At 39.2% G+C, this 27,633-nt stretch overlaps 1 protein-coding gene across 43 annotated transcripts in view; it reads right to left on the bottom strand.

Annotated features, from left to right (window-relative positions):
* LRRC4C (leucine rich repeat containing 4C) overlaps nucleotides 1-27,633 on the bottom strand; it is a 1,388,209-nt gene that overhangs the window by 70,525 nt on the left and 1,290,051 nt on the right. For 8 of the 43 annotated variants that reach the window (XM_058305528.2, XM_058305515.2, XM_058305551.1 and 5 more), the window contains one exon: nucleotides 11,338-11,452. The exons of the other annotated variants lie outside the window; for them this stretch is intronic. The gene's annotated coding sequence lies outside the window, so the exon portion shown is untranslated. The remainder of the gene's footprint in view (nucleotides 1-11,337; nucleotides 11,453-27,633) is intronic. 43 annotated transcript variants of the gene reach the window in all.

Here is a 27,633-nt window from a genome sequence, read left to right as displayed (position 1 = left end):
TACAAACATAATATTTCTCTTTTGGGGATTCATAAGTAATCTAAAACTGTCACAGTATCAGGCAGAAAAATTCATGTATCCTCGATAACAATATTGTAATGAGAAGTTGACCAAGCTTGCTTTTCCCAGAGCATTCACATTGCAAGGAATTCATACTCCCCAAAATATATATAATACCTTATACTAAAAAGAACAGGCTATTTAAAAAAAAAATTTAAATTCTTAAAAATGTGATTCTAGCATTATTTTAGGAATTGATTTTTATATTTGTTAATAGTTTTGTAATTATTTAAAAAGACAATCAAGCCTTATCAGAAACTGATTTCTACAGCTTTGAATTGTGTCCTTTTTGCATGCTGATGTCTTTTACTTAATGCATGGAATAAAACTGCTCAGAAGTCCAGCCTTAAACTTGCCTTTAAACAATTCAGACATTAGAAACTTAGAGAGCCAAAAATTTAGGAGTAAAAACCTTAGCAATAACTAGACCCATCAAGAGACCCATGTGGAGATTTACTAATGAAATGACATAATGCATTAAAAAGGTTCATATTGTACCTTGAATACGATAAACACCCAGTAGTAGTAATTATTTTCATGTGTTATTTTTATTATTATTCGGCACATAAAAGAATAGGAACTTTATGAGTATGAAAGTGACCTCCTATAAGTATGGATGGGAGAGTAGGAAGGAACTTCCTACAGCAATCCACACACTCACAGATTGGTCATAATTGTCTTGTGCTTGCTCAAATCTGTGAGCTTCTTCCTTTAAATTTAGGTAGTTCAGTTGTCTGTCATGGTACAGTTCAGCCAAGTTCACCAGTGGTTCTACACAGGCTTTGTGAAAACCATCCTTCTATACCATGATGTACCATACATGTTTTTTTTTTAAGATTTATTTTTTATTAATTTCTCTCCCCATCCTCCCCCCCGCCGCCGCCTCCAGTTGTCTGCTCTCTGTGTCCATTCACTGTGTGTTCTTCTGTGACCGCTTCTATCCTTGTCAATGGCACCAGGAATCTGTGTTTCTTTTTTTGCGTCATCTTGCTGTGTCAGCTCTTTGTGTGTACAGTCCCATTCCTGGGCAGAGTGCACTTTCTTTCGTGCTGGGTGGCTCTCCTTATGGAGCACACTCCTTGTTCTGAATGTATGTTTCCACACTAGACTCAGGGGATCTAGTATCTAGAGTCTTTCCTTGCTTCTAACTAGCTAGCTGACTTTAAATAAGTCTCACCAACTATATTTCTACTATACTAGTCCAAATTGCTCACATGAACAGCTTTAGTAGCATCCCAACTGACCAGGCTTCTCTATCTCTGTCCCTCCACCATCTAGTCCCCACAGAACAGACAACCTGATCTTTGAAATCAGTGAGAATCTTATCACTCCATTGTTTAAAGCCCTTAAACATTTCCTAGTTTTTTGCTAAGTGAATTTACTAAATAAATCCAAATTCCTTACCTTTTTAAGGGGCTATTTGTTATGACCCCGTCTTATCTGTCCACTCTTATCATGTTCCATGCTCCCCAGTTTCTTTCTCTGTCATGGCATTTGCTGTTGTTCCTTTGCTTGAAACTCTCTTTCCTCTGATTTACACATGCTTTTCTCCTTCCAGTCATTCAGGTCTCAGTTTCATGGTCATCCACGTGGAAGGGTGGCGGGACCTTCCACACATGACTGTGCCATCTCATAAAACAGCAGAGTCACTCTACTTCCATTACTCTATTTGCAAATTCTTTGTAGCATTTGTCACAACTGCAGTCATTTATTTGCTTTACTATTATTGACTATTCTCCACACTAGAATGCAACCTCTATTAGGGGCAGGGACTTGCATGTTACCTGGTGCTGGGAGAGTGCCTGGTAGAGTACTGGTACTAAATATATATGTGATAAATTAATGAATTGTAGAATTGCATGGAAACATCGATCAAGTTCTAAGGACAGTAACCAAGAATACCTCCAACCATGGCTATTTTTTTGTTTGTTTGTCAGTTTGCTTTTTACTATTCCAGGCAGTTTTTAAACCTGATCCTTCTGAGGAATACGATTGAACATATGGCTATCTATCAAGGCCTATATGTTATTATGGAACCAAAATCTCAATGGACCTTTACTTAGTGCCCAAAAGATCATTCTCAGTGCCTAAATGATTATACTTATAGAAAAATCAGTGCCATTCTTCAGGCAAAGGGGTTGAAAGCTAAAGAGCTTTTGAACAGGAAATGTACAAAAATATCAAAAATGCTTTCTGCCACTTGTTCCATACCTGTGTCCTGGTTTGAATGTTGACGATGGGAAACTTGATCACAGAATTTCTATACCAAGACATTTAGCAGATGATTACATTGGTAAAGTATGTTACCTGTCATTCAGTTGGATGGCAATAAAGTATAGTATTTAAAAGCATGGGTCCTGGCATTAGAGAAACCTAGTTCAAGTTGAGGCACCTTTACTTAGAAACTGTGACATAGGTCATATTTTTTCTAAGCTTCAGTTTTTTCAATCCCCTAAAAAAAAAGGAGTAACAATGGTGCTTACCCCAAAGTGGTAGTGGGAAGATTAAGAGATGATGCATGCAAGGAATTTATCATACTGCTTGGTACAATGTAAACATACAATAAATGTTAGACTTTATCATCATTATTTTAGTATTCTACATAGTTTTCTGGCCCCTGAATCCACTGACAAGATGAATGTTTTCTGGTATATAAGGAATACAAACTTCAAATTAATTCTTTAACTCACATATAAATTAGATATTGCAGTTGCAAAGTACAAAACTATGATAACTTCTCTTGGCCTCGACCAGTGATGTAGGGTTCATTAATTTAAATGAAGTTGAGGATCAGGAGTCATTAACATGTAGAAGCTGTAGACCCAAGGTTTTTGTTTCATCCCCAAATAAGTGATTTCTCTAAGAATCTCAATGAAATGTGAGAAATTCCATCTTAGAATGATTACCCAAACCTGTTAGAAGGTTAAGAACATTTCTAATTCATGGAGAATCTGAAGGAGGTATGGATGGAGATGTGCCAGTACCCTCTATGAACCTTTATTTCTAATGATTCATTTCTTCCTTTTTATCCTTAGGATGACTTAACACTGATTTAAAAATGCATGCAGAATTTGTTCAGCCATTTCTTTCTAGACAGACCCAAATGGCGATAGAATTCATATAGCAGGGCCACAGGTTCATATTGTCTCAAACAGTGTTGTGTGTGTTAAATTTTTTTTTCCTGCCTGGAACTTTATTTCTGATGTAGCCATAGCAAAAGTCCCAGATGTTTTTTTTTCTCCTATGTTAAAGGAAGATCTTATTATTTGCCACATGATAATACAGTTAACAGGGACAAAGGAAAAAGTTGAAGAGTAATACAAATAACCAGTGTTCATTTGATTGTGTTTTAGTTTACTGTATTTTCCCACTCATTATCTCATTTGATTCTCCCAGAGGACAGTCAAATCATTGTAAGTATTACATCTATTTCAAAGCAGAAGGAACTCAGAATATATGTTTTGGTTAAAGTCACAGAGCTATTCTGTGATAGTGTACTAAATCTACAATTTTTAACCCCTAATCTCTTTTCCTTCCATTATAACTTGCAGTAATTAATTATGTAAAAGGTGAGATAGAGTCATTGATGAGACATAATGGTTAGAAAGAGAGAGTGCATGAATATTTCTAAGTCTCTACATTTCCAGGAAAGAAAATTTCAGTCTATCAGCTTTCAACACATTGCATCTTGTCCATTATGAGTACTAACATCATAAAGCAGTAGTTGCATAATAGATTTGACTGTGTTCAACTTATCTGATGCTGTTTACCAACAAAATTAAGGGATTTAACATCACTGACTAGATTCACCATTAAATGAAAATTGAATCATGTGGATATTTGGATGTTCACAAATTCACAGCAAAATTGGTACGGGGAGGCGGGGGGGGGGGCAGGGGGGGGGAGAATTGACAGTGACTTTGCTGCTTTAACTCAATATCCAGGCTTCCCAGTGAATAAGGAAAAGCAGAGCTCATGTCCGCTTGTCTCTGGGAAAGTTTCTACTTAGTCAAAGTCACAGCTGAATTTCTCTACCCAGACAAAACAGGGTCTAAATCCAGGCTGATAGGCAATGTAAGGAAACAATTCAAGATTAAAGCCTCATCTTTCAGGGCATGATGTTTTATCAAGGCAACCTCAAACTTGAGACCAAGATCTTCCTCAATGCAGGGTTGAGATTTTCACCACCTGGATACATGGATTTTAAGACTTTGGTGTTGCTACAGACAAATGAAATGCAAGGTTTGGCTTGTCCCTGATAAGCTTTAGGAACCCAAACAATCCCAAAGAATGGCATCCTCCCTTCAAACTCCCAGCACACAGCATGCCCTCTCTTTAGATTCACAGTCCACAGCACAGCAGCCCTTGATTACAGACCACTTTCTAACCTCTCATTTTTATAAGTGTTCCTGTCTTATTTCCCCAACATATTCCTGAATCATTTAATTTGCTTTTACACCCCAAACACCTTACCCTGTCACCATTATACACATGAATTCAGTTACTAGGTGTCATGCTCTGAGCTAGATGATGGGGTTATAAAAGCAATGAATAAAGAAGTCTTGCCCCCATAGGCTCCCCAGTGCAGTAACAGAGACCCTCACATTTACAGCTCACATCAATATGATACAAAAATTATGACAGCAGTATAAATACATTGTTTGGGGAGTTTGGAAGAAAGACAGATGATTAAAAATGTATACAATAGTCTCCTGGTAGAGAAAGAGGAAAGGGGGTTAGGCAAGAATATTCCATGTAAAAAGAGTATGACCAGTCATCCAGTTTCAAAGAGCAAGTATGGCATGTTTTAAGAATGCTAGGTGGTAGAGCATGGCTATAAAAGAAGTACTAAAACAGAGTAGCTTTAAATAGTGAAAGAACCTGAATGCTTTTGGACTGTACTTCCTACTATTCTGTAAACTCACTTGAGTGCAGGACAATGTGTTTTGTTCACTGATTCACTACCAGCACCTAGCACAGGTCTGGCACATGGTACCTAGTTAGGAACCTTTTTTGAATGAATAGACAAATAAGTGAATGAATGAACGAATGATTAGTCAAATGGAGTAATTAATGATATATAACCAGGAGAATCACATAATTAGGAGTTTTAAAAGATGACTTTATAATCTACCTTGATTTTCTCCTTCTACTTTCTAAATTGCTCTTTTTAAAACACATATTTTATTATTTAATACAAGTATTCCAGTTTCTATCCTTGTAAAGCATGATTTATTATCAACAAAGCAACAAGAGTACATAAATTATAAATTATGATCAAAGCCTGACATTAGCTGACTATCTGATAGATCAAATTAGGCTCTATACCATCATTTGTCTCTAACTTGTTCATTTTCATCTCTATCTTTCTCTTCCCTCACTATTTTGCTTCCAGCCACAGTGGATTCTTTCATATTCCCTGAATAAACCAGGTATACTCCTGCTTGTTCTCTCTGCTTGGAACTTCTTCCCTCAGAAATCCAAGTGGCTTACTCCCTTACCTCTTGGTCTCTGCTCAAATGTCATTTTCTTATAAAGCCTTTCCTAAACAACTTGTGAAAAATTCTAAATTTGACATTTCTCTATCAACATTCTCCCTTACCCAGCTCTACTTTTCCTTTTTTATAGCACTTACTGCACTCTACCATACTCTATAATTTACTACTTTTTTGTTTTGTTTTCCTACTTTCTTTCACTTAACAGGAAAAGAGATCTTTATTTTGTTTTGGGGGTTTTGTTTGTTTGTTTTACCCCACTGATGTACCCAAAGCATTTATGCCTAGACTACAGCCTGAGCATAGTAAGTGCTTTGGAGATGTTTGTTAAATTGAATTGAATGTTTAGCTGTTCTAATAAAGGTTTTGATATTTTGGCACATATAAAGCATTAGGAGGTACACATGGCTTGCCAGCCTTGCAAGGTCATTGATAGAAATTAATGCTATAAGAAATGTGAAAATTCTAAAAGTGTATAAAGTTCTATATGCTTATAAGTTAGTATTTTATTGCTTGACATCAACCCACATGAATCATCAGATATTTACTGGCATAAAGTCAAGTCATCTTATTGGCATCTGGCAACTGAGCACCCTAATGGCAGGGAAAGAACAGAAAGGAATCAAGTGAGTTTCCAAAGAGTGCAGGGATTAAGACTCATTCACTTAGTAAGTACATGTGGAGAGATGGGTGTGTTGTGGCTATTCTGCCAAAGTAGGCTAGATATTTAAAGAAGGTAGATGACATAGCAGTTGGTAAATAATGAGCAAAATCAGAGAAGCAACATGTTACATGCTTCAAAAGAAGAATTAGAAAGAAACAGTGGTACACAATGCCATGCCAGTTACTGGGGCATAACTGTGGCTGCTAGGAACCAATAAGAGTCAACACATCCATGTCTACTCAAGGCTATGGTAAGCTAGAAAAGTTATCAACTATATATTGGGTGAATTACTCCATTTTAAAACATTTTATGGCCCTATGCAAATATCAGGACATGCCATGTGTTTTCTGTTTGTCCCTCCAGACCCACTCTTCACCATTCTCCATCCTGGGGGGACAAGGTTTAGTACTACAGAATCAAGAGGCTCTTTTGCCCTCTAGCTTCAAATTGGCTTCATCCAAATGAGTACATCAAAAGGAGATTGGAGGCAAGGAGGAGCATAAAGACAGGCAATACATACCACCAGTTCTCTCCCTATAGGGTCCAGTGGGCCCTCTGTGCCTTTCAAACAAAGGTCACTACTCTTAAGGTGGATTCTCTCCTTCTGGGTTCCTGTTGAAGAAGGAGGTGACTCTCTACTTCTGGGTACCTGTTGTCTCTACCTCCCATTGTCTCTCCAGGCCTACAGTAGTGATAGCTCTTCTCTCTTTCTTTTTCTTAAAGATTTATTTTTATTTATTTCTATCCCCATCCCCTCCCCCACCATCGTCTGCTCTGTCCACTCACTGCGTGCTCCCGCGTCCGCCCGCATTATCTGGCGGCACTGGGAAACTGCATCTCGTTTTTTTTCTGTTGTGTCATCTTGCTGCGTCAGCTTTCCGTGTGTGCTGCACCACTCCTGGGCAGGCTGTGCTTCTGTCATGTGGGGCGGCTCTCCCTGTGGGGCACACTCCCTGCATGTGTGGCACCCCCACATAAGGGCGCCCCTGCGCGCAGCAGCACTGCGCATGGGCCAACCCACCACACAGGCTAGGAGGCCCTGGAGATCGAACCCTGGACCCTTCATGTTGTGGGCAGATGCTCTATTAGTTGAGCCACGTCCACTTTCCTATCTCTTCTCTTATTAGCCCAGGTTACTGCACCAACTCTTGTGGGTCATCAAAGCACCACACCTTTGGAAAACCATCCCTTTCTTATTTGAATTATACCAATTCGAGTGTGCCAGTTGGTGTGTTCCCTGTTTAGGTCTCACTGATCCACAAAAAATCCTCCCAGTCTTTGTTTTCACACTGGCCAAGTAGAAACCATAACATCTACTACCCAGGGCCATAATCACCATTAAATTAAGTAGCAGTTATAAAATACCCAGCAAAATCATTGACTTGGAAGAAAGTGATCAAGCAAAATGAGTTCCATCCCTTGACTGCTTATCACATTGCCTTATAAGTACCTGCTCTATTTATCTCCATCTCCTTTGAGACCAAGTACTCCTTGAGGTAGGACACAAAGGCAGGGACATGTGTGTTAAATATGTGGCCCCAAATGCCTGTGAGATGGTCAGTGAATGAATATGGCACCAGTAGCAGAGAGAAGACAGAACTGTAAAACAAGTAATCACCAGTTAAGACTAAAGGGCAGAGACTCAATTTGAAGATAAAGATGTTATAATTGGATATAGGAGCTACATTGAAAAAGACTGCTTTGATGTTCGTTACAACTTCATCTTGCTAGAAACACTCTCTTTTACTTTCTCTCTTAGAGTATGTACATTTATATTTACACCCACTCTGACCCGTCTGTTCTCTGTGTCTATTTGCTGCGTCTTCTTCTTTGTCCTCTTCTGTTGTTGTCAGAGGCATGGGAATCTGTGTTTCTTTTTGTTGTGTCATCTTGTTGTGTCAGCTCTCTGTATGTGCAGCACCATTCCTGGGCAGGCTGCACTTTCTTTCGTGCTGGGCGGCTCTCCTTATGGGGTGCACTCCTTGCACGTGGGGCTCCCCTGCGCAGGGGACACCCTGCGTGGCATGGCACTCCTTGCGTGCATCAGCACTGCGCATGGGCCAGCTCCACACAGATCAAGGAGGCCCAGGGTTTGAACCGTGGACCTCCATGTGGTGGACGGATGCCCTAACCACTGGGCCAAGTCCACCATCTTTACTTTTTATTTATCTTCCAAATAACATAATTAAATAGTTACCTAGGGCTTTATTTCTTAAAGGATTTTTTTAACTGAAAAATCATGTATTATAACACAAATCTATTCAAATCTGCACATGGAAAAATTTTTTTTAAATCTTTTTAAAAAATAAGACAATGAAATTATAATATGATGATATGCTCAGCAATTTCCACCTGTAATTTAAAAGTAGAAATGCACATGTTGAAAAGCTCTTCTTACTTGGTCCCCTGTCTCCCAGTCCTTGAGATCCAAGGTGAGGTTTGGGATGAGTCTTGGGTTGGAAGGGGTTCTGACAGCATAACTAGAAGTCTCTACCTATTTTTTTTCCTTTGTATTTTTCCTAAGGTCTCCGTATTTTTTAATTTTACATCTTGAGCAACTGAAGAATTGAATTAGATCAGGCTGGGTAGCATTTTGTCTCTGACCACAACCACCAGCAGCACGGAAAGTACAGTGATGCTATATCTTCTAGATATGAAGTAGAGATTTCTGCTTTCAGTGCTTAGGCTTTGAAGTCAAGAGGACTTAGGGTTAAGATCTGTTTCTCTCACTTCCTCCCTGTGTAGCCTTGGCAAGTCACTATATTTCTCCCAAGCCTCCCTTCTTTATATAATATATGAGCATCTATCTACCTCAGAGGGTTGTTTTGAGGAATGAATGATATGATATATTTGGTGTGCCAGGGAGATAGTAAAAGAGAAAAAGGATTGAAACAAAAGATGACAAAAAAGGAAAGAGAAAGAAAATCAATGGGGTATCAAAACAGCCAAATGTTTGGAAGTCTGCAAAAGGAGGTGCATAAACTCTCCTGCTTTTTAATAGAAATACATTCAAAGTTTGCTTTACACAATATTCTATTTATTCTGAACACATAAGTCCTTTAGAAATTCCAGTCTTGTCCAAATGTAAGAAACTATAATGATATTATTTCCTTCAGTAATTTCTTGATAGTCAATGAGAGAAAAAAGGCAAGAGGTATATATCTTTCTGAATACCTGTAGCCCTTTACCTACAATTCTCACATGAGATTTATCTTTGTCTACTTTGAATTTTTTAGAATTGTGTACATGTCTTATCTTGTCTCTTTAGACTATACAATCCTCAATGGCATGTCCATGTCTGATTCACATCTGTCTTCCATGATATGTCTAACAGGATATCTTAAGTAAGGTAATGCATATATAAATAACTTGATAAGGGGAGTTAGCAAGGAGCCTAGAGCAAGGTTACCTAATTTGCTGGTTTATACAACAAAGAAACAGGTTTGCTATAAAAGAAGGATAAAGAAAGGGATGAAAGGAGGATGGAAGGAGGTCAGGAAGTGGGGAAGGGAAGGGAGATGTGTCTGTTTGATATTGTTTATGAGTTCCAAAAATAAATATTGGATTATGCTTGTGAACTGATCAGTTCCTCTGGGTATATTAGATTGCATTGGATTCAGAGGTTTCACTTTTACTTGATTAAATAATGATTGAGGTTTTGATTGGGCCACATCAGTCAGATGCGGAGAAACTGCATCGCAGAGAAGCGATTTTGGAGTTTTGAACTTGAGCTGGGGAAGTGAACACACAGGAGAAGAACACAGAGGAACAGAGACAGCTCCACAGACATGAAAGAGGCCCTGGGAAGAAAGTCGAGCTGTTAGCCTGAGAGTTTACCACTGACCTTGTGGAGAGAAGCAAGTCCCAGACCAGAGAGAATTGAGCCCCGGGGGAGAGAGACAAAGCCTAGATAGCCTGGTAGCCTACAGCTGATATTGGAAGAAGTTGGGACCTCAGATCCTTAAGAGAAAGAGGAAGGTGGAATATCTGCAGCCATCTTGCTCCAACATGTGACAACAGACTTTGGTGAGGGAAGTAAGTTATGCTTTATGGCCTGGTAACTGTAAGCTTCTACCCCAAATAAATACCTATTATAAAAGCCAACAGATTTCTGGTATTTTGCATCAGATGCCTTTGGTTGACTAATACAAGAAGGGAGGGGATGAAAGGAGAGAAGAGGGAGGAAAGGCTATGTGGTAAATAAGCTTTGTCACTGTAGGTAAAGAAAGTTTAGTTTCTTTACTGTGATATTTCTTTCCCAGAGCCATTAATATGTTGTATTAACATTCCCACAAAGGGGATAAATTGTACACTACATTTACCAAACATATTTGACCAAGCAGTTTTATTTCTACATATCCTAGAATGGTAGTGCTAGCAGTATTAATCTGGAAAATATCTTTGGAGTGATATTTGAAGATACAGCCTCAAAACTGTATCCTCCTTGGCACTTCAAACTAGATATTTTCTTATCATCCCCCCATTATTCTTTTAGTCCAGGATTGAAGAAAGACTCTTCCACCCTTCCTCTCTCCCCCTTCCTCCCTTCTTCCTCCATTTGAGAGTGCCACACATGACAGTAAATACAGCTTTTTTTTGAAAGAAAGAAGTAGTTGGGGGAGAGAAAAGAGGAAAGGAAAGGAAAGGAAAAAAAAGTTACTCTGGATATTTCTTCCTTTCTTTCTAGTGAGTTCAAGGTTAAAATTCTATACTTTATCTACACTTGAAGATAAGGAATATTGCAAAATGTTCTCTAATTTAACTTTCCTTGGGTCTGTCTCTGTTCTTCAGGCTTATGGGATCAACTTTAAATACAGGAAAATAAGGACAGTGCAGGATTCACGTTGAATATATGCAGCATGTTTTGTGATGGACTTTTCATGTAGATGACAATCTTAGATGTCGTGTAGAACTAAATGAACAGGATTTGTTATCTTTCTATGCACTGAGAAGCTAGGATAGCTCAGCTTCATTTGATAACAACAGAGCAAGACAATGTGAGTAATCTGGTCCATTCTGAGACAACCATGAGGAGAGAGTTTAATAGTGAGAGATTAAAAGTCACGGATGGTACTTAAATACACAGTAGGAAAGAGAAGGAAGGGAAACATGCTTTACCCTTCAGGGATAGAGGTATCGCAAAGGTGTTATCCAAGCATGGTCAACCCCAAGATTTGGATTGTTTGTCCCTTTGGATGGCGTCCTATGGCCAATCGCTTCCTCTCTAGCAGCTCTACGTGACAGAGGAGAAATAAGAATGATTGAAACATAAATTAATGTGAGGAAATTCCATTCTTTGATGCTCCCTCTTATCAGAATGGCTAACTTAGTCAGAATAAGGTCAATCTAAAGGTTTAAAGGTTATTATTCCTGCCTATTAATTTGGAGGCACTTAAAATATATTCTCTAAAGAAATAAGAATTATTAATATTAACAATGTTAATTATAATTAGGCACTCACTATGCTAAGCATATTACATGCAGTCATTTAAGTTAATCCTCATGACATTATTTTTTTGTCTTTATTTTTTTAATGTTACATTCAAAAAATGAGGGCCCTATATACCCCCATCCCCCTCACCCCACTCCTCCCCCTATAACAACAACCTCCTCCATCATCATGAAACATTCATTGCAATTGGCGAATACATCTCTGAGCACTGCTGCACCTCATGGTCAATGGTCCACATCATAGCACACATTCTCCCACTGTCCACCCAGTGGGCCATGGGAGGACACACAATGTCCAGTAACTGTCTCCACAGTACCACCCAGGACAACACCCATTTCCAAGTCCTGAAAACGCCCCCACATCACATCTCATCCTCCCATTCCCTACCCCCAGCAGTCACCGTGGCCACTTTCTCCACACCAATGCCATATTTTCTTCGATTACTAATCACAACAGTTCATGAATAGAATATCAATAAGTCCACTCTAATCCTTACTCTATTCCTCCATCCTGTGGACCTTGGAATGGTTGTGTCCACTCCACATCTATATCAAAAGGGGGCTTAGATTCCACATGGATGCTGGATGTAATTCTCCTGCTTTCAGTTGTAGGCACTCTTGGCTCCATGGTGTGGTGGTTGACCTTCTTCACCTCTATGTTAGCTGAGTGGGGTAAGTCCAATAAACCAGAGTGTAGGAGTTGCAAGTCTGTTGAGGCTCAGGGCCTGGCTATCACATGGTCAGTCCAGAGATTCAGGTCCCCTGGGTATACACTAAACCTCAGCACCAACTTTTGAGATATGATTGTGTCTGTCTTCTTATACTATGCTCCTATCTTCTCTCCACTTCCCCCGTCCATCCTGTCCCAGGTTCCAGATATAAATCTCACATGCCACCATAATCTCCAGCACCAAAGAAAACAAGAGATGAAAAAAAAAGAGAAGAAAATAATCACCTAAGGGTTCTTTGGGTACATATAAACTGAAAACAAGACAAAACAAAACAAAAACAGGAACCTATTGAATTTCTACCTCTACACTCCCAAGTCACAACTTAAAGTCTCAATTAAGATACTGTGGGGAAGAGGACTTGGCCCAACGGATAGGGTGTCTGCCTACCACATGGGAGGTCCACGGTTCAAACCCCGGGCCTCCTTGACCCGTGTGGAGCTGGCCCATGCATAGTGCTGATGTGCGTTAGGAGTGTCATGCTACGAAGGGGTGTCCCCTGAGTAGGGAATCTCCAAGCGCAAGGAGTATGCCCCATAAGAAGAGCCACCCAGCGTGAGAGAAAGTGCAGCCTGCCCAAGAATGGTGCCGCACACACGGACAGCTGACACAACAAGATGACGCAACAAAAAGAAGCACAGATTCCCAGTGCAGCTGATAAAGGATAAAAGTGGTCACAGAAGAACCCACAGCGAATGGACACAGAGAGCAGACAACTGCGGGGGCAGGAAGGGGAGAGAAATAAATAAAAAATAAATCTTAAAAAAAAAAAAATAAAAGATACTGTGCAAACTAAATGCCACAGAATAATGAAATCATTTTTTTCCAAAAGTCATATATTAGAATTTTTTGCAGCCCCAAAAGCATAAAAATAATTCTAGTTGCATGCAAAATGCTCAAAGACAAAATTTAGTTAAAATAAAAAAGATACACAATTGTTTAAAAGTATGATACAGGTACACAAACACACATGAATACAAACAAACCACACAAATATACAATAATCCAAAAGAAAACATCCCAAAAGTTAAGTGTACTTAGCTCTGGGTGATTTGTTTGTTCACTTATTTGTTTTATCTCTATTTTCAGGGTTTTCTGCAACTTTATTTGTAGATATATGGACTATTCTAAGAATTTTACATAAATTAGCACATTTAATTTTCTCAACTATGTTAGGAAGTAGGTATTATTATTATTATTATTAAATGGAGCATAGAACAGCTAAGAAGCTTGCTTAGCTAGCAGACTGCACAACAGATATGTGAAACCAGGTGGTCTGGTTTAAGAATCTGAGCTTTTCACCACTACACTGCCTATTAATAAGAATCCTAGCTCTATAATCAGAAAAAAAATGTTAAAATATTACTTTGGTAATCAGGGAAAAGCAAGGATGTACCTACCTGGGAGAAGGAGGAATTTAATCAAGACTTTTTTTTTTTCCTTTTAAAATCATCATTTCATTGGATTGCAATAGCCATCAGATTTGCTTCGGGCCATTAAAAGTCAAATTGGACATCCATTTTTGCATTTGAGTGCTTTTTCCTTTGTAATTATCAATAATGAAATTACCACGAAGTCAATGACAAAAAAATAAATAAAAAGGCATACAAATGTTTGTTTTTTCCTTTTTCACATCCCCAGAAATGTACCAAACAGCTGAGCTTGCAAATTGGAATGCTCTTCTTATAATACTCAGTCACCTCACATCCCTGTCTCCAAAGGGGATAGGAAAGAGGAGTCAATTACTGGGAGGCCCACCACCATTCAGGTGTGTTCTTTCAAGACCTTCAGTTCCACGTTGCAGTTTATGGCCTGGAAAGTGGCTTCCACAATGTGATCAAGCTAAGATAATGATCTCATTATAAAACCAATCAGAAACTCTGTGCAGCTGTTTGTTGTTGTTGTTGCTGTTCATTGAGAGGTTGGGAGATAAGGATAGGAAAAGGAAACAAGCTGTTTGAAATGCTTGCATTTTGAAAACGTGAACTCAGCAAAGGCCAACTTTACTTTTGAATCCCTCCTGCACCGTTTCTTCTCTCTTTTGGAAGAATCTAGCAAAGTCTGGGGTTGGCTATTGGGACCTGTGGATATCACACTCAAAGTAGCCTGACTTTGGATTTTCAGGAGTGCAGCCAAAATTCTTGAGAAGGGTCAAGAATTGATTACTAGAGCATTCTAAAAAAGGAAATAAAATAGAGCATAAATAGGAGATAGAGCTTCGAGTTAAGAACAAGATAGGAACTGAATCACAAGAGCATATCTGTAACAAGCAAGAAGAGACAGGTAAAAATCAAAACCCTAAGCTGGGCTGTTTATGGGCGATGATATGGCCCAGTTACCCTGGGGACAGTTCTGGTTCATGTCTGTTTTCCATATAAAAGTGTCCTGATGTGCAAGATAAATTATATTGTCATAGTTAGTACTGCTGATGACAAATCGACTTATAAGATCAAGAAGGGAGCTGAAGCGCATTTTGGTGGAAATGGCTGAGGGGCTCTTCAGGAAGGGAAAAGTTAAATACTGAGATTTTAAATGTAGCACCTTCTTACTGTTACTCCTTAAGGGCCAATAAAATCCTCTGCACAAACTCTCTCTTCTGAATAGGACAAGAGGGGAAAGGGGAATGATGAAGGAGTTGTGGTTAATGCTTGGAACGATACCAGAAAGAAACAAAAAAATAATCACAAAATTAGTATAGAATAAGAAAAGTCAGCACAAATTGGAATAAAGGAGTCAGGAAACTTGTAGAAATTAACAGCACAGGAGAACTGCAGTATTGGAAAGGGCATTAGTCTTTCGATATGAGGAACAACAGAATGCAGATTTTAAAGGGAGGGTGACATCGGGTAAGGTCAGAGTGTCACTAAGAAACTCAAAGCATCACTTAAACACATTTCTTCCCTAGCTCAGAAGAAGAGGAGGGGCAAGAAGCAGATAACTGCTTCCTCTATATGGAGCTCTTATAATCCCATGGCCAAGGGTCTCCAATAAGAACAAAGAAATTTTGTACTTTTTTTCAAAAAAAAGGGAACTATCCCCATTGCTGAGTTGGCACATTGTGGGACAGCTAGCGCTCAAAGTCTGCCTTCCTTTTACAGTGCTTACTGTTGCAAATGCCAATTTGATCACCAGAGAAAACCTTTCACACAATATAATCTAAATAACATGTGGAAAGTGAGTTTTAAACCCCTTTCATGACAGGTATAAACTGGGGAAACTATCAGTAAGGATCTGTGATCAGCCAACATGTTGGCTGATAGCCAGCTAAGGACAAGACTCCCTGCAGAAACGAGACACAGTCTATGTATCTTCAGAAGGGGTGGAGTAACCTGGAAAGATGGAGAAGGGGCTTGACATGGCAGCTGGGAAGCTGTGAAAACAACAATCCCAGTGAGGACTTCCTTCCTTGGGAAGACCCCTGCTGCGTGCCAAATCCCCTCCTTTGACTCCCCCAAGCTCTAGACCCCCTGTTCCTGAAAAATTGCCCCTTGCCCCCTTAGATAGGCAGGTCGGTTGCGGCATCTGTCCGCTGGATACCCCTTTGCCTGGAAGAACATCTGGCCTAGGTGAATGCCTAGGTGAATGCCTAGGTGAAGGAGGGGGCCCAATCATCTCTCCGAGGGAGGAAGGCTGAAGAGGAAGGCAAGCAGACCCATATTTCCAGGGAAAGCCAATGGAGGGGCAGTTAGGTCTAGACCTCAATCCTGGCTGTGCCACCCTACCACGCATATAAGCATTCACTAAAAGGAAAATAAAAGGTCACCCCAATGTCATCCTTTTCCCAATAAAGCATGAGACATCTTGATGTTGCCAACCCAAAGACAAAGGAAAGGCAGGGCTGGAAACTATGTTTTCCAGCTCCCAGGACCTAACATATGTTGTAGGCAACTGTCAACAAAGTTTGATGGCAAGAGCACAGAAAGTCTTCCACATCACTCCACCACCACCCACAACTTTCTCCCTAATAGGGCCAGTGTTGAACTTTTTTTTAGATTTATTTTCTTTTTCATTTTATTTTATTTATCTCCCCTTCCCCCCTTAGTCTGCTCTCTGTGTCCATTCACTGTGTGTTCTTCTGTGCCCACTTGCATTTTTGTCAGTGGCACCAGGAATCTGTGTCTGTTTTTGTTATGTCATCTTGCTGCATCAACTTTCTGTGTGTGGCGCCCCTCCATGGCAGGCTGTGCTTTTTTCATGTGGGGTGGGCTCTCCTCGTGGGGATGTGCTCCTTGTGCGTGGGGCTCCCCTACGCAGGGATTACCCCTATGTGGCACGGCACTCCTTGCACGCATCAGCACTGTACATGGGCCAGCTCACCACATGGGTCAGGAGGCCCTGGATTTGAACCCTGGGCCCCCCAGACGGTAGGCAAATGCTCAAAAGTTGAGCCAAATCTGCTTCCCCAATGTTGAACTTTTTGACCCCATTAAAATACCACGAGTTCCAGGAAGAGTTGCAACCTACACTTTAGTTAGTAATATGAGTTCAAGTGTGATAAGGTGAAGGGAAAGGGGGAAGAGCTCCGAAAAATGCCAGGTACTGTACTAGGTTTTCTTTTTATACTGAAATCACTCTCATTTTATAGTTTGGCTTCTATTATCCCATTTTACAAGTGAGGAAACAGAGCATGAGCAAGGTGAAGAAACTTGCCCAAGGTAATACAGTAGGAAAGCAAAGGTGACAAAATTGAATAACTGAGGTCCTGAGAGAGAATGGAAGGAGGACCAGCCTGGGAAGCATGAGGCCTCTAAGTGTCTGAGAATATGGCAACACCCAGGGGGCCTGGAACGTTCTCTCCTTTCCCTTGCTCCTTCCTCTGGGAGCTAACAGTCATATTTCAGGTCTTTATTGTTTTCACAGAAACCTCTCCCAACTTCCCAATTCCAAGCAGTCTCCCCCTTCCCCCAGGGGCCCCAGGTATCAGTTATTTATTCCTTTATTCCTTTATTCTTTTATTCCTTATGTGGCTTTCCTCAAACTGTTTTTAACTTGCTTTTTTTAAGAAACTCTAAAAAGGCAGTGACCTGGTCTTTCCTTATTCAGTGCTCTAGACTCAGAACCTGGCTCAATGCTTGGCCCATAATAGATGCTAAACAGAAATTTCTGAATCAATTAATGGATGTATGAATGAATGAATGAATGAATGAATGAATGAACTACCAAGCAAAGGCACAAAACAGGGCATCTAGAATCTGAGTTCACAATTTTGTTTATGGAGGTTCTTATTTCTCTGATTGGGAATTGTTTCTGAGTTTTCTGTCTTTAAATTTAAGCTCTTAAAATATTTTTTATTCATTTTTTTAGAGCAAGGATGCTAGAGAGAAGAGTGAGACAAGCAATCTAGATGGATGGAGAATAGCACATGACAAGGAAGTTCCTCGTTCCTCCTCCCACCTCCTTCCCAGACCAAATCTCCTTGAATTGGATATTGTTTAGTCTTTGAAATACAAAGCACAAAGCTTTTTCTTACAGTCGCTAGTGCAGCTGGAAGCCTTCGAAACTGGAATGCCCCTTCTGCAAAGTCACACATGTGCTACAATGCTTGAGTCTATGAGTCATTATCAACTTTATGCTTTCCTCTTCCAAACGCAAGGATATACATACAATCTTTGCTCTGCCAATGGCACAACAGTGCTGAGTTGTTGAGCTCTGTCTGATTTTCCAGTAAATTACCTTTACTTTGAGCAATGGATGCATATCATCAAAGAGGTGGAAAGGTGGGTTTCCTGAAAGCCTCTCTCTCTGACATTCATGCAGTTAGCACCTCAGTAAGAAAAAGATGCCAGTGGATGGGGCTAGCTTCCCACTTAGGTAAATCCTCTTACCTCAATGTAACCCACCACTTGATCTCTCCATATTGCTAGGGGCCTCTCTGACAGGAAGGATTGTGTGCAGGATGCACTTGGTGGCTCCAGAACAGTAGGGCTGTGATAGGGAGAGGCAGAAACAATGGCCACTGACACATTTCAGTCAAACTATAGCAATCTTCTGCCAAGCAGGGGAAAGGAGCCATGGTGACTGTCATGGGCTCAGATTGGATCATCTCTTTCTACCTGGGGGAAAAAACAAAAAACAAAACCACATCCCAGCCCCTCACAGTGGGGATGATGGGGGAAGCCTAAGGAAGCCTGAACCCTGACTTGTATTTTGGCTCTGATGGCTGACTTTTTGCCAAATGCAAAATTACATCTGAACTCTTGGCACTGCTCCAGAGTAGCAGAGTAACACTCAGCAGCAGTTGAGAACACTTCAAGGTGAAACGTCTTTGGGGAAATTTGTTTGTTGTTATTGTTGTTTTTAGTTGCTGAGTACAATGTTCTTAGTGACAAATGTTAGATACGTGCATTTCTATTGGGTGGCTCTGTGTCAATGTTTGGGATGACCAATGTTCGGGATGACAGCCCTCTTAAGATCAGTTCCAACTTCTCAGTTCTCAGACAGGGACAACTGCAAAGCATCTCTCACCTGCTCTCCTCTCCCCACAGAGTTACCTCTGATCCACACTTGAAAAGGAGCAGACCAGTTTCAAGTACAACGGGATACTGACAGTACTGAAAGAACCTTGGAGATTAACCTTCTTTGGTATACAGATGAGAAAAGTAGGTCAAAAAGAAGTGAAGAGGCTTTTGCAAGTTAGATGTTTTAATTGTTTCCTTACTCCCTTTGCCCTTGCTGAACCACAGTGCCACCTCCTGGGTTGTAAAATTGGTACTTCCATCACTGGCATCACTGGGTTGAAGTACATAATTCCAACTGACTTTCTTAGATGAGGAAGTGTTACAATTCAATAACCTGTAGAGGACAGATTAACATCTACTCTAAACATCAGCCCTTGGGGGAAAAAAATGCACAACGGAAAGGGGAAGTGAGGTATTGGGATTGAGAGAATGGGACAGTTCAAGAGGGAGAGAATGGGATAATTCAAGGATCATTTCTTAGATACTTATGTTTAAAGATCTACTCCACAGTCCAACGTAAATGAACTAATTCGATAATGCTGTTAAAGGAAAGAATACTGGAGAAGATAGGGAAATTTAGCCAAAAGTACTAAGAAGTCAATTTTATTACCATCAAAAGATAGTGAAGATCTACTATTATGAGGAATCAAATGTTACCTTTTGCCAAGTGAACTCTGTATTATTTTTTAAATGCAAGGCCTTGGTTATAAAGAGTAAGTTGAAATTCTGACTCTTTTTTGGTGCTTGCTAAAGATTTACCCTATATCTCTCTTCACATTTCAAAGATCTTCCTTATAGATTTGAATAGACAGAACCCATGTGAACATAACATATTTGGCATCAAGTAATGAGAGTTTTAGTAAAAAATGTGATGAATGTTTATCTATAGAGGCTCTATTACCAAAATATAAAGAGAAACACAAACCATTTTAGTATGGGCTGAAAGATATTTTACTGTATTGAGTTTGCATCATTTTCTCCCATACACATTTCTATTCATATATCCTTTTATTGTTATCATTTTTATGGTTTCAAAAGATTTGAACACAAAAGATTTAAACTGTAGCAGGGTTTGCTCTATTCAAAACTGGTGCACAAAGTAACAAGATTTTTTTTTTTTTTTTACCATTCTGCAAACCAGGGAGCTACCAACCCCAAATAGCAAAATAAAATACATCTACATCTGATGCCAAATACAAATTGCAGCCCTGATTCCTGGGGGAAAAAAAGCTATAAAGTGGACCTTGATGACATGAAATGAAAAGGATGCAAAAATAGTTGGCATGAAAGCTTTCTTTGTGCATGCCTGTGCAAGTTTTTGATATTCAATTGATTCATAACTTTTCTAAGGAATAAATTTTGGCATTATATTACTCCCAGCACTCATGAAGGCTTTCTTTCAATCTCTTAAATACTCTAGTATCACAGAAAATTTATTATGTAATGGGCAAACATGACTGTGTGTCAACAAATCCCATCTGTCTGCTGTTCTCCTATCTAGGCCAGGTCTTGATTAATGTGCTGGGGGTCTATGATTCAGGTCACCCACCTGAAACTCTGATTTGTCCTCATGTCTTATTTCATTCCATTTCTGTTGCTCTCAAGAAAGGAAAACAGGATGGCGTGCATTTGTTCTTACTTCACGTCTCCTTTCAATAGGGTCTGGTAATGTCTTTTTAATAAGCCATTTCCTGTTCATTCTTTTTTGTATAATCATGGCCAACTGGTTCTAAAATCCTGGTTCTTTATCTGGTAGGGATACCCATTGTGCTGCTGTTTTTACCTCACAGAGATTCCCTGGGACAAAAAATATAAGACTTTCACAGATTTTATAATAAGGGAGATCTGGGCTAAAACTGCTGTTCAGTTTGACAAACTTCTTAACTACAGTGGGCCCCAGTTTACTCATTTGCGAAAAAAGAAAAAAAAGAGGGATCATAATACCTTCTCTAAGGAGAAGTGAGGTGTTGAGGAAACATTTAGCAATGGGCTTGTTATCTCACATGGTAGCTGCTTGATGAAAAACAGGTTTAAATAACAGTCAGAAGAGAAACTGGCTAAAAGGTTCAACCACAATCTGAAAATGAGGTGAGAGAAACAAGAAGTGAAAAATGGAATTTTAAAATTTCACTGTACTTATATGAGGCCTCTATGTGATGATATGAATATATCTACCAATTTGAGGAAAGTGTCTTCTTTACAGGTAGAAGGGATTCTAAGTATGACCACTCTGGAAGTACTTTTGTAACAAAATACAATCCATGTGAAGAAAATTGCACAATATAGATAAACTTCGTAAACATAAATTCGTTTTAAAATGTACCATGTTGTTAATATTGTTGTGGAATTTAAGAGAAGTTTAATTATTTGAGTATAGAGAGGCCAGGACTCAGGAATGATTTTGAGAAGGAAAAATGGTTTATTGACGGCCGGACTCGGGAGCTTTCAGTTTGAATCTTGAGCCCTGAACAAGATTTTTAAACGTTTTTTATACAGAGAGGAAAGGCCAAATGCTCTTTTTGTTTCAGTTCTCAATAGGCTTCAATTAGCATATATCTTCTACATCTTAGGTAAGCTTTTAGCATGGACTCTAGACATTCTAGATAAGCCTTTATCGTATTTGGTTTTTGCATTTCTCTTAAATACTTAAAGTTTATAGCTTTTGCATTGTTAAACATTTTTTGGGACTGGAGCCGCTGCCAGTCCCTAAGGGCAGGACTGCAGCCTCTTACTGTTCCACACTCACAAGTCAAACAACTTAGTTATTTTTGAAGAGACAAAGAGCCTTCCACCCATAGCTCACATTAATATTATTGTCATTTAAAGAACCAGAGACTGTTCTACAAGGATCTACCTGTGTTTATGCAGTAGGAAATTAACATGATCAGGCAAATAAAGGCAAAAAGTGACATTCCCAAAGAGCAGACTATTGTAAAATGAAACACTGACCAACAGGAAGCAAGGCCAAAGACTTCATAGGCTTCTCTAAGTAAAAACAGCCTCAGTTTCAGGAGGCTAAAAATAAATAAATAAATAAATAGATAAATAGATAGATAGATAGATAGATAGATAGATAGATAGATAGATAGATAGATAAAAGCCACAAGAATGAAAGGGAAGATGGAATAAGAAAATAAGGATTAAATTGGGATTTTTAAAAGAAAATGGGAGAACCTAAAGGCAAATAATTTGAGCACACTAAATTAAGCTAGGCATCACCAAATCAATTCTACCATGCGCTACCCTGGTGCACAGCTGCATTTCTGAATTTTAGGTATGTTTTGATTAGACACAGATGCATTTAATTAGCAGTTTGTATCATCAATTAGAAAATGAACCCAAAAAGTCACCTTCTTGCTTTGATATGCTTTAAGCAAGGATTTTAATATAAGTGGCAATTCCTCAAGTAACAGGGGTTAGAAAATTCTAATGAAGCCATTAAAACATTAAAAGGTTTTACCTGGAATGCAAGCTGGAAAATAAGAATGCCTTGAATAAACTAATTTATTAAAGATGGTTATAAATCTTGCCATTGTCAGAGAATCTGCATACAATAGGATGAGATTTTAAAAAGTGATGATACTGATAGAAAAGCTACAGTGCATTTCCATATCATTTTCCACAAAACATTTTCAACACCCACCCTCTAATCCAATTCCATGAGGGGATGGCTTACCTAAAAGGAGACTGCAATGTTTGCAGAGTCAAGTGATCTTTCATTTGGTAGAAATTAGTTAATTTAGTTCTCTGATCTAGTAGTAGAAAATAATAGCTATTACTGCTACTACTATTGAGTAATATTGCTTGAGCACTTAGTATTATGCCAAGCTCCCTGCATATATCAACTCATATCAGTCCAATATTAAAGAAAATGGCCCAAAATCACAAATAGTTGGAGCCAGAATTTGCATCTTCATGAGTGTTACTCCACGTGAGGTACTTGATCACCTTCCATAAACAGTTCCACACACGAAAGTAAGCATAAAGAGACCCAAATGTAATTGCCTTCACCAAGGAATTACTCTTCATCTTCCCAAATTTTATTCTTCTTTCCAAACACTTCACCTTATTCCACCCACATGTTAAGCACACATTTATCCCACACTCTGAACTTGCAAGTTATATAAATTTTCTATGTCTCATTATTTTTACCTTTAAAAAAGGGCACCTGAAAATCCCTTGCATGATTGTGGAAATTCTCACTCCTATTACATTACAGGAATCACTAATTTATCATGGTGTTCTTTCCAGGTGAACTGGAACATTCAAAATTCCTCCTCATCAAAGTACTACAGTACCATTTTATCATTAGGAAGTGGGGTTCAGGAGGAAACCTATTTGCCATCCATGGTCTACCTATTTCCTAGAATTATCATTACTTTTTTTTCTTTGATTTTGAAATTCCTTAAGGTTTTTACAAATCTGTAAAGTGGTCTATATTTGAACATGGGTCTGTGGTAACACTATACAGGCACTTAATGAATAATCCAGGAGAAGATGACCATAGCATTATGTGGAAAATTCCAAGGATGATAAAATAAGGAGTCAAAAGAATTTCCTGGAGTTCCAGAGGAAAAGCATTTGATTAGCAAGTTCAAATTTATATACTTTCAAAGATCCTGTATGAGACACAAGAACAAACTAGAATATGGAGACATGAAGCATTTATAAGGTTGGGCAATTGGTCAAAAATCAACACAAATGGAATTCCTGATAAACTTTACCAAAAATCTATGAAGTATTCTCTGTAGAAGTGAATTTATATTCTGGCTGCCAAAGATGATGATGCTTTACCTGGACAATGGGTTTCATAAAGTTTATAGAATCCAAAAGCTTCCACAAAGTAGTTTTTTACCAAAGAATTTTGGAATGCATTGCAAACTAGACTGTTTTTAACAAGAGCGTTTTACTTGGTGTGGATAAGGATTTAGCAGGCAAGTGAGCTAAAGCTTTAACGAGGAAAGCTTAGTAAAGATTTAACACTGATGCTACAGGGCAAGCAAAAAAAAAAAAAAAAATAGATGAACTAAACACAATGAAAAACTGAGACCTAAAAAAACAAAACCTTCAGGGTACAGATATACTAATTCTACAGCATTTCTATCCTATTAGAGAATCCAGACCCAACCAGGAAGACAACAAAGGAAAACTAGTTTGTGATATTCTTAGCTGGGTAAGGAAATAAACCAGAAAACCAAAAGCAAAACCTTTTGTCTCATGTAAATCTGCCCTTGATTTGAATCCCCTAATAAATGAGCTCTTGGATATTACCATAACCTCTAACCTATCTTTGAGCATTTATTCACCCTTCTCTTTCCTCATTTATGGGCAACACACACACACACACACACACACACACACATACACACAGGCACAAAGTCAAAGAAAAAAAAAACCAAAAACACATTCATTTCTTACTGAGGGGAAGTAGACCTAAGACAAGATAGTACATTTGAACTCTAAGCACAGTGTCTGGCATATATTAGTTCAATGTTAAGGATGATCATCATGTTCAAAGGATTCATTGTTTTGTGTACATGAATCTATTTACTGTCCTCAGAACGACTCTATAAGGATATTAATTGTGGCCAAATGGCTCAACTTATAACTTATCCAAGATCACTAGTGAAGACCAATGTTGTAATAAAAATATAGTACTATCTGCCTGTGGAGCCTGCATTCCAGGGTATCTAAAAACTAGGGGGATATTGATAGGGTTAAAAACATACCCTGCCCCACCCAAGAAAATGAAAAAACAAAAAACAAAAAACCAGACTCTGCCTCACCACACCAAAAAATAACCAACTTATCCCAGAACAAGAGAGGTACTCTGATAATCTATCACCCCTGACCTCCCTCCCCCACTGGCATGGCAGCAGTCTGAAGAGAGGCTTCAGCCCACTTCTGGAAAGGGGGAATTTGAATTTATACAGTACATTCCTAGGGGGGGAAATGATAGTCAATGGAAGGGGGTTGAGAGTTTGAGTAAGGTGTAATGTAGGGCCCAATAGGAAGCCCTAGAGGTGAAAATTTTCCTTTTTATGGCTACAGGGTAGTGGGTTAGGGAATTATGTTTTCTTGGAATGCTGGAGGAGCAGGTAGTGCTTTGGTTTAGAGGGAGTGAAGGTCTTTATCTCCCTTTACTCCTGTTTCCACGTGGTTTCTTTGTTCAACCTTTGGGGAAGTGCCCTGCTTTCAGACATGGCAGTGGGGGAGGGGGTTGTCTTTCCTCAATGTATGCTAGGGCAACTGAGTCAAAGCACTTGTGAATTATTGCAAACCTAGTGAGAGGGAATCTTTAACAAATATAAACTATAAGATTGATGGAAAAGAGTATTTTTGCTTGAAAAATTAATGTTGTATATTCTGAAGATCCCTGTACTAATAATTCTCTCAAGGGTAACCCTTGAGCTTGAGTGTCCATAAACTGTGCCACCATCAAGATTAACCCCCTTCATTTATCTGATTCATTAACCCCCTTCATTTATCTGATTCATTAACCCCCTTCATTTACCTGACCCATGGGGTTTTATTATTAATCAGGCTGACACTCACCTATCATATCAATTCACAGGTTCTCATGAACATGTACTTTATTTGCCAACAGATAATCCATACTGCACTCAGCTATCATACAATTAATTTTATGACAAGGGTGATTCCATCATGTCCCTTTCTTGCTCAGAAATGATGAAAACTTCCTTGTAGCTGCTGGGGTGAGACCTTTCAGCTGGGCTACATTGAACACTTTCCACAGGCTGGACCTACCTTCGAATCCACATTTTCCTATTACTAATACTTTGCATGAACCCTCTGCTCTGACAAGTATGTACTGTACAAAGCTCAGGCTGTTGCCCCACACTTTCCCTTTCTTTCCATTCAAAGTCCACTCTATCTTCTCACATGGGAAAAAACCCACAAGGATCTCCCTCTCCTCTAAATTCCAACAACACTGATTATAGCTCTCATTCTGTTTCTTATAATCTATTGTATTTGACTTGGCCATGGGAGTGCTGTCTTATTGCCACAATAAAACTGCAAGCTCCTGGGGAAAAGACTTTTTTTTTCTGATAATAAGCCTTTTAGGGCCTATCACAGTGTTTTTTATTCCGTCACCCATTTAAGCATGTGTTGTTCAGTACCTATTACATAATAAGTACTATGTTATTGTTTGGAAATGCTATGATGAATATGATAGACATGGTCTCTGTCCTTATAGAATTTGTATTTAATATGAGTGAGATCATTACTTTATCAGCACTTTCAATAAAATATAATATTTGGGAAGGCAGGGAAAAATTCCAGTGCTAGGGGAGAACATGGCAGCAGTGGAGATGGGGTGAGGGTCAGGTATCTTAGAGCAGGTATCATTTGTTTATTGAATGAACAAATGAAAGAGAAAGAAGGAAGGGAGGAAAGGAGAAGTATAGAGGCAGTCATGAAAGGGTTACAATTCCATGATCCTGAGTTTTGTTTTCACACAGATAGATAGAGAGGCAGACATACACGTAAATACCACAAACTGTGTATTTGTTAGTTTGTGAAAAGTAAGGTCTGACTCTAACTCATAAATCTCCAGCCATCTATTTTCAGCAGAGATCCACCACAATAATTCCATTACACACTTGAATTAGTGGAAGTCTAAACCCAAGGATTCAATTACTCTCCTTACCTGATTAACAATTGTTATGAGATATACAGAGATCCTCCACAAATATTCTTTCTTATAATATTAATGCAAATGTTCCCAATCTATGTGTCAAGATGCACCATAGCATGTAATAAGTTTTTATATTTATTTATTCCTTCAAGAGAGTTAAAGGAAGTCCATTTTGAAACCCAGATAAAGTTCAGTTTTAAATTCCAATTCTAGGTTAAGATTTATGCCAGCTCTTATTTAGCATCTGCATCCATCCATGACCATTGCCATTTCTGGTTCTGAAATATGGAATAATTCTACATGCATTTACATTCTTCCAGCCGGCCTATTCAGCGAGCTTTCTGAATGGATCCTGGTTTGTGCCAGGGTAGTAAATGAAGTCCATCTGGACCTACCAGGGCCTTCAGAATTAGGAAAACACAAGGTCAGAAATGCACACCCTCCTAAACCGATTACTGAAATACGAACTGTGGGAGAGATTACCTTCTGCAGAAATCCCCCCAAAGTGATCTGTTCATGGGGGAATATAAAGAACGCAGAGTTTGGAGAAGCAATTTGTGTAATATCAATAGTTAGAAATGAAGGTTCTATGATATTTGAACTCAGGACCTCCTGCCTCTGAAGCCCTCAGTCATTCTTTGCCCAGTGTTCACTGCGTGTCAATTAAAATTTTTTTTTTAAGATTTAATTATTTATTTTATTTCTCTCCCCTTCCCCCCTGCCCCAGTTGTCTGTTTTCTGTGTCTATCTGCTACATTTTCTTCTTCGTCCGCTTCTGTTGTTGCCAGCGTCATGGGAATCTGTGTTTCTTTTGTTGCGTCATCTTGTTGTATGTTCAGCACCATTCCTGGGGAGGCTGCACTTTCTTTCGCACTGGGTGGCTCTACTTACAAGGCACACTCCTTGAGCGTGGGGCTCCCCTACGCGGAGGACACCCCTGCGTGGCAGGGCACTCCTTGCACGCATCAGCACTGCGCATGGGCCAGCTCCACACGGGTCAAGGAGGCCCGGGGTTTGAACCGCAGACCTCCCATGTGGTAGACGGACACCCTAACCACTGGGCCAAGTCCACTTCCCTTGAAAGTCTTAATGTAACTTTAAAAAACACTCTGGTTTT

The sequence above is a fragment of the Dasypus novemcinctus genome, chromosome 10, assembly GCF_030445035.2.
Source record: "Dasypus novemcinctus isolate mDasNov1 chromosome 10, mDasNov1.1.hap2, whole genome shotgun sequence".
NCBI classification, from domain to species: domain Eukaryota; kingdom Metazoa; phylum Chordata; class Mammalia; order Cingulata; family Dasypodidae; genus Dasypus; species Dasypus novemcinctus.
Note: the sequence above shows the minus strand (reverse complement) of the source record. Positions and strands in the feature narration are given on the sequence as shown.